The sequence below is a fragment of the Vitis vinifera genome, chromosome 3 (genome assembly GCF_030704535.1).
Source record: "Vitis vinifera cultivar Pinot Noir 40024 chromosome 3, ASM3070453v1".
NCBI classification, from domain to species: domain Eukaryota; kingdom Viridiplantae; phylum Streptophyta; class Magnoliopsida; order Vitales; family Vitaceae; genus Vitis; species Vitis vinifera.
This window is the reverse complement of record NC_081807.1, coordinates 11225973-11235000: the sequence shown is the minus strand read 5'-3', so window position 1 is coordinate 11235000 and position 9028 is coordinate 11225973.

Sequence of the window (9028 nt, the reverse complement as noted above, 5' to 3'; positions counted from 1 at the left end):
ACTTGTGGGGAGATTAATGTACTTAGCTCATACAAGACCAGATCTTGCTTATGCATTGAGTGTAGTGAGTCAATACATGCATAATCCTGGAGAGCAACATATGAAAGAAGTATATACTGATGCTGATTGGGCTGGTGCAGTGGATGATAGGCGATCTACATCTGGTTACTTTACCTTTGTAGGTGGTAATCTTGTGACATGGAAAAGTAAGAAGCAAAATGTCGTCGCTCGTTCAAGTGCAGAAGCAGAATTTAGAGGTATGGCTCTAGGACTTTGTGAGGCATTATGGCTAAGACTCCTCTTACAGGATATAGGTTACCTATCTAGGCAACCAATCCGATTGTTTTGTGACAACAAAGCCGCATATGACATTGCTCATAATCCAGTACAACATGATCGTACAAAGCATGTCGAGGTGGATAGATTCTTCATTAAGGAAAAGTTGGATGATAAGATTGTGGAATTGCCTAAGATTCGATCAGAAGATCAATTGGCCGATATCCTTACCAAAGCTGTCTCAAGTCAAGTGTTCTCAAAATTTTTAGACAAGTTGGGCATGTGTGACATCTATGCACCAACTTGAGGGGGAGTGTTGAGATATTAGGAATGTTTAGATATTAGGAAAGTTGAGATATTATGAATATTGAGATATTAGGAATATTGAGATATTAGGAAAGTTGAGATATTAAGATATTAGTTGTTATTTCCTTATATCATTATTTTCTTGTATCATTCTTTCCCATTCTTAGAATGGTGATTACCCTCTATATATACTCTGTATATGAACGAATGAATGTATGAATGAAAAAATTACCATTTATCAATTTGAAGAACATGAGCATAGCCTGATGATTACAATAGAGATGCAGAAGGGGAAGACTTTGAAAAAGAGTTTGTGAACTTTGATGAGTTTGTGCTATTAGAGAAACTGGGGTTGTCATCTCTCAGGAGTGGTCACAATATACGATGTTTGCAATAATAATGCAGCTGTATTTGTTTGACTAAAATACATTGGCACAGACATAGTTGATCAAGAGAGAACATGCAATGAAACTTTAGAGCTAAGGACATTACTTGCTTGTTTCTGATTTCTTGAAGCGGAGAAGGTTGCAATCTGGATAAGCACACCAAAGTCCTCAATCCCAAACCCATTCCACTAACTTGATCTGATTTTCTGTGGCCTTTCGTTGCTTGTATGTCTTCTTCCCCAACAAATTTCCAAAACTATAATCCCAAAACTATAGATATTTGATTTTTCCCATAATTAAACATTCAGGAGCCATGTAGCCCACGATCACGTCGAAAACAATATTAAAGACAGGAATGTGCAATCAAAGGTACTTGAGAAGACGTTAAATTTGGCAAAAAATAAATAGCCAATTTATCTTTTATTTTAAATTTATATAATCTTTTTATTTTATATTATCCTTTTATTTTTCATATTTATCTCATTAATCCTATTTAAAAAAATTATTATCACTTCAAGTTAATTTTTTTTATATATTTTTCCTTCTAATTTTATTTAATTTTAAATGTTTTTATTTTAAAATATTAAAAATATAAATTTATTCAAAAAATGCTAAAATATATAAAAAAAAATTAATGAAGTTATAATATTTTATAAATTAAAATTAATTTGATAAGATAAATTATTAATATAATTTTAATTATTTAAATAAATTAATGTTAATAGCAAAAAATTGCCACCACAAATTTGTATTAAAATTTTAGAAATTAAATCTCAAATAAAATATTTTATGCAAATCAATTTATTTTTTTTATTTAAAATGTAATAAAACATATTTTAATAAAAGTAGTTTTAAAATTTTAAAATAAATGAATCTAAATATTTTAAAGGAATTTAAATTAATTTTTTCTTAAAATATTTGATAAACATTATCTTTGATCATACCTATGTCAATTACACTTACAAAATAATTTTAATATGTGTATTTTTGCTTATTTTATAATTTTTTTTAATGTTTTTCTAAACATTTTTATGAATTTTTAATAATTTATGTACCACCGATAGTTTACCAATATTTCCAATGTATCCGTAAAATTCAAGTACCGATATATCCATGTTTATCGATATTTTCATCCATGCTCATATTTTTTATTGATTAAATAAAAAAAATGGAAAAAGTCTTATTTCTAAAAAAAAAAAAGAACAAAAATGAAAATTATTACATTTTTTTTAATATACATATGCATATTCTATAATATGCTATTGAAGAGCGAGACTTTTAAGATTGTCTTAACAATCTTAACGTGAATGATTTTCATATTTTATCTTTTTCATCATGTTCCAGCCCACCTAATAGGATCTTAAGAATGTTGTGTTATATTTTCATCCCACTAATTCTCTTATTTGGTTTAAGAATTTGAATTTGAGAATTTATTTTCACCCAAATCATCTCCCATAAAAATATGGATATTGAAAAGCCATTATGTTGATATATTATAATAACCAATATGCAGTTTATTCAAGCCTACAAACAGATAAAACTAATTATAATTGACAACATGATTATAATGACCATTACACAATTTATTTAAGCCTACAACAATTATTCATACTTTCATTCAAATTAGGATTTCTATTCTTATTAATATTAGATTTCTACTAATTAGTTTTAATTCTTAGCACTTTGGTTTGTTGTTTTAACTATGCTCAATATTTTATTTCCCATGAGACTAGTGACTTTTTTGAATTGCTTATCAATAAGGTTGATTATAATAATGGAAGGACGAATTATTACATTAATTATCCACCTCCAGCATATAGTTATCTTCAACATGCAATTCAGAATGACAGGCATGCATATATGCATATAAATCAATAAAGTTGTGGTTATAAAAATGGAAGGCAAACCCAAACTTCAAATAAAATTACCAAACTTTGGACAACTTTATGAAAGTTCAGGTTTTTTATAGGAAGCATGACATTGCCTTGCACAAGTATTTCTTATGAGGGGAAATCCATAAAATTTTTTTTGGGAGATTCCATAATAATTTTTGAAAATAGGTTTTTAGAATTTGAATACAAATAAAAAAAACTTGAAATCAAAACTAATAAATCAATGGCAAGACTAAAGAAGACATTAAATTGAAATTTTAGCACCCTTCTAGCGGATTGGGAGTATGTTTCTTAAAGAAATTTAAGACAAAAAACAACATGTAGGAATGCTAAGAATCAATTGAACTAACAAATATGGACCACGACATTCCAAATAATAGGTGTTGCCATCACATTCACAATTCTATTAAAATAAATATAAAAAATGTGCCTCCTTAAAATTTTTGGAGAGACTATAATATCTGAAAGTGGGTTTTCAAAATTTGAATACAAATAGAAAAAAAAAATTGAAATAAAAAATAATAATAAATCAATGGTAGGACATTATAAAGAAGACATCAAATTGAAAATTCAACACCCTTCTAGGGGATTGAGAGTATGACCCTGTTTGGGAACTGTTTTGAAAATGGTTTTATGTTCTTCCAAACAAAAAAAAAAAAAAAAAAAAACACATTTGACAACTAAAAATTATTTTATGTTTTTTGTTCTTAAGAACATAATATAGGGTGTTTTTAGAGAATATTTTTTAGTTGTTTTTTGTTGTTTTCAATAGTTTTTTATGGCTTTAAAAAAAAAATAATTATATATGTTTGTAGAATGATTAAAAATAAAACACTAGATATAAAAATTATTTTTAAAAATATTATAGGGTCTGTTTGGTTCTTGTTTTTGAAAATTGTTTTAGAAAACAGTTTTTAAGAACAACTCCTTGTGTTTTTAGAAACAAAAATTGCATTTGAGAATAGAATTCCGAAAAACATTTTTTGTTTTTAAAAAAAAAAAACAAAAAAAAAACACATGTTTGATTGAGTTAATAAAATAAGTTTTTTAGAACAAGTAAAACAAAAAAACATGTTTGAAAATTATTGTTGTTTTTCAAAAATAAATAAATAAATAGTGTTTAATTCAATTAACTTGATATTGTAAATATATAAATAATTTTTAAATTCACACTTCATTTAAATTAAAAAAATCCATTTTTAAATTTATTTGCACCTATTATATTTTTTTTAAAACAAATGATTACTTTGTGAACCTATGTAACTATATTTAATTTCTACAATATTTTTATTTGTACATATGGTAAACTCTTTTACAATTTTGAAAACATTTGTTTTAATGATAAATGCATCATAGTAATACATGTTTTCATTTAAAAAAAATCATTTAAATTACACAATGTGTAGTAACACAATCAAATGATCTATTACACCATATACTAGGGTAGCAAAGACAAAGCTACTATAGCATAGTAGCTCTAGGATCGTTCACTGGGATGGGTTTTCACTTCATAAATGATATTAATTCAAAGTTTAATTGGTGCCTTTTCATTTCAAGGTTAGCTTTAAAAGAAAACATAAAGATGTTTGAATGAAAAAGGTTTAGATTTAAACTAACCAAAAATAGTAACTGATTTTACTTACAAAGAAAAGTGTTTCTTGGAGTTCAGATCACTAGGCTCAGATTCCTCATATAAAAAGGGAGTTCCGGTCACTTGTTTCTTTTCCTCGCATTAGAGAATTAACATATAGTTAATTCTCTAACTGGTGTTATACAGATGCTTCCCATTAATGGGTTCAAACACTAAATCCCTCTCACTGATGCATCTTGCAATGGCTCGTGCCTCTCACCTAGCATTTGCCATTCAAGGTGATCTTTAACCTTGGATTACCCGTCAAAAGCTCGCAAGAGATAACTAATGGATGTCTCCTTGGAGTCCAAAAGCTTACCAAGTGTTGGCTATTCTAGAAAATCCTACCTTCAAGTCACCTCCCAGAGGCTCGCAAGGGGTAAACTAGTGCATTTCCATGGACGGAGATCACTTGCCTTACCAAGTGTTGGCCCAGGTGATTTAAAGGCGTTTTAAGTTAACTAAAAAGATAAAAACCATTAACGGGTCACACTTTCTCTTCATTAAAAACTAAAACAACAAAACTTCCAAATTATGCATGTGGAAACTTACCCGGTTACCTTAGCTCCAAGAGACAAAGAGCCTAACCTCTCATCCTCTGAGGAAAAATCCTCAGAGTTTGTTTGGCTAGCAAGAAAATGAAAATGAAAGAGAAGGAAAATAAAAACAGAGCAAAGCTCTGTATATTCTATATATTTTTATATCTATATCCCGTCGGATTACATGATTCTATATCTATATCTTTTACAGTGGATGCAAGGGAATATATATAAAGACATTTTTCCAACCTTCCTAACTAAGAAATCTTATGGTTGGTGGATTACAAGGAGAAGAATGGAAATTTATACAAAAATATCTGAAGAAAATATCTAAAAGAGTCGGTGCACAAATATCGGGAAGCACTAAGGACCACTTCGCAGGTGAAAACGAGGTCTACGAGGTTTCGCAAACGCACAAAAAGGGCTGCGAAATCACTTCGCAGCAAAAGGCTGATTTTGCAGCGCTGCGAAGTTGGCTTTCAGCTTGCGGTGTTTGGCTTCTAACGTGTCACAACTATCGGGAAACTTTAGAGGGAATTCCACAACACTATGCAAAATGGCTGCGAAATCATTTCGCAGCAAAAGGGTGATTTCACAACGCTGTGCAAAATTCTTCCTTCAGCTTGTAGTGATCTTCTTGCAATGGCTGTAACTCCTTCGTTTCAACTCTGAATTGCACACCATTTAAAGTATTGGATTGTTGACTTCCTGAGCTTCGAAACGACATATAGCATGCATAAATTGGACTCTAGGAAGTGCTCCAAAAGTGTCTGACATGACTGCTATCAAGAATGCTTCATGGCAGATTTCTCTTTGCTTCCTCTCCTTGCATTCCGGATTTGCTTATGGCAAAGGAATTCAAAGCTTTGGTTCTTCATGTTTCTGAGCTTTCCATTGCTTTGCCATGGATTCCAAATAACTCTCCTCAATCTCATATTGATTTGGTGATCAAAAAGCTATCAAAACACCAAAACTTAACACAAATTGATTAGAATTGATTGCAAGGTCCTTAATATGTTAATTGGGTTAAAAGGCAATAACTACTACTCAAAAGTGTTTAAAAGAGTTAATTACAAGCTATGAAATAACACTTTTTGAGTAGTAATCATGTAGTAACACAATCAATACTAACATAAATAAATATTATGAGTACTTATGACACTAACATCATATTTTAATACAATATATTAAAGTTCCAATGTTTATAGGTGATAATTTTTTAGATAATATATATATTCACTTAAAAATAATTAAAATAAGAAGAAAGATGATAAATAATAAAATAAAAAAAACACACACACACACACACAACAATGCTACACCCACAACAACCAATAAGTAGAAGACAACTTTGAAGATTTGTTGTAGGCATTGGGCATTGTAAGTTAGCAACTAGTTGTTGAAGTTGTTGTGGATCATACTCATCAACCCATATAAAGTAGTGGGAATGTTCCTACAATACATAAATTGTTAATAAGAATAAAATATGATGTGCATATTTCATTAATATCAATATATTTTCATATGATACTTAAATATACTTACATGATATAATGGACAACGATAAAACCAACAACCACTGTTCTTTTGTGTTTTCGACATGAAAATGTGCATTCATCCACACCTACAATAACACATGAATCTTTTGTTCATCCCACTTTTACAATTACAAGTCAAATTTATAAGCAACATTTAACCATTGCAAATTACAACATACATCACATAATACTAATAACAACTAGTTAACAACTAATAATAAATTCTAACATGTAATTGAAGTATCAACAAATATTTTAGATTTAAAAACAATACAAGTCATGGATTGATATTGATATGATTTTCCCACATCACTTGAACCATTTGATCTTTACAAGCTGCCATAGTTGTTGCACTCTTAGCTGATAAATCAATTGAGTGGCTTGTGCTACCTATGCTTTCTTTTTCACCTTAGACTGAAAAGTCTTCTACCTCATATTCTCTAAATAATTGATCATTCCAGGTCAATAGACGAATCTAATTATGAAGGATACAATATGCAACAACAATTGATGGTTGTCTAATTGGCTTATAACAAGGCATCATCCTGAATATTAAAAATCATGTCTTCAAAACACAAAAGCACCTTTCAATAATATTACAAAGGAATGAATGTCTATAATTAAAAGGTTCTTTATACCTGACAGATTGATTACGTCTACCTCGATATTCTTGTAAATGATATCACTCACCTCGATATGATGGTAGAAATCTAGACGTACAAGGATAACCAGAATCAACTAAATAATATTTTCCTTCACTTGGTCAAGGAAATTGAACTTGTAGTTTAGTCAGTGCATCCAAAAAAACACATAGATCATTTGTTGTTCCTTCCCAACCAGCATAAACAAATGTGAACATGATGTCAAAATCACATGAACACATAACATTTTGTGTTATAATTGTTTTTCTACTCCTAAAACCGGTTTGTCTATCAACTAGGACCCATGTGCTAATATGGGTGCCATCAATTGCACTAATGTAGCCTTACAACAACAAAAATATTTATTTTTATTAAGGAAATAAAAAAAATGGTTATGAAAACTTCTTATTTAGATGAGATTCATATTTATAAATATTTTTTTAAAATAAATTCTTACCTTAAACCATGAAAAATATTTAGGATTACTAGCAGCATATGAATGCACCTTATTAGCCATATTGTTAGGACGTATGAGAATTTTTTCCAATCGACATAATGCTCATCTAACTTCTTTAAAGTGTCGAGCAATAGTCTTTGTTGAGTGTTGAAAATGGTTAGTTACAACCCTCATTCTCACATATGTCCTACTATTAGTAACAACATAGCATCTGCCTCTTCAACTGTCACTAATCGTGTATTTTGCAAGTTTTCATTCACTTAAGATGATCACAGAGGTTTAGAAATGTTTGTTTATCCATTTGAAATAGTTCATAACATGTCTGAGGGTGACCATCTATCATATCTCTTACAAATTGTGCACCACTAAATATTGATGTCCTTTGAGGTGTCTTGTAGAGAAATGTTTCCTCATACTCATTTATTATTAGTAAGAACATATAAACTGTCTCTTCAACTATCACTAATCATGTATATGGCAAGTTTTCATGTCTCTTAAGATGATCACAAAGGTTTAGAAATGTTTGTTTATCCATTTGAAATAGTTCATAACATGCCTGAGGGTGACCATTTATTATATCTCATACAAATTGTGCACCACTTAACATTGCTTTCCTTTAAGGCGTCTTGTATAAAAATATTTCCTTATACTCATTTATTATGTGAGCAATAAAAAAATTCATTGACTTTATCATCCCCTTCAAAAGATGAAGTTGAATCATATAGTGAATCACTGTTTGTGCTATTACTATCCATTAGTTACTACAAAAAAGAAATTAAATCATAATATAAAATAACATGAAATGAACATTCAAATACATATAATATGAGTTTCACAACCATAATTAACAATGACACAAACTACAAGGTAAATGATATAGTAAAAAAGTCTAAACAAAAGATAAATGGAACATATTACGATGTCATCATAATATTAATTCATATTTAAAGCCAATCAAGCCATGTCCTTTTCCTCTCATCAGGCATATTCATAAAAATCTCTCTCCAGTCTGGAGATGTGAACTTTTCAATTGCCTTTAAATATTTTTCATTATCCAATAAGTCAATGGTTTGTAAGGTTGCCATGCACTTTGTTATGCTAAAATATTAGTACATGCATTAGTAGCTTCACTACTAGTTCCACTCTTATATCTCTCTATTGTAGCTAACAATACTTTAGTTCTAGCTCTAGATGTCTCAGTTCTAGCCTTAGATGCCTCAACCCAAGCTTTCAAAGCATCACCCATTTAACTTATTCTCGACTCTTTCTTGTCTCTACAATCTAATTGAGAATCAATTGTGCACTTTTCAAAATAGGTGGTTACTCTTCCCACAAGCTCTAGTCGTAGAGGATCATCAAGAAT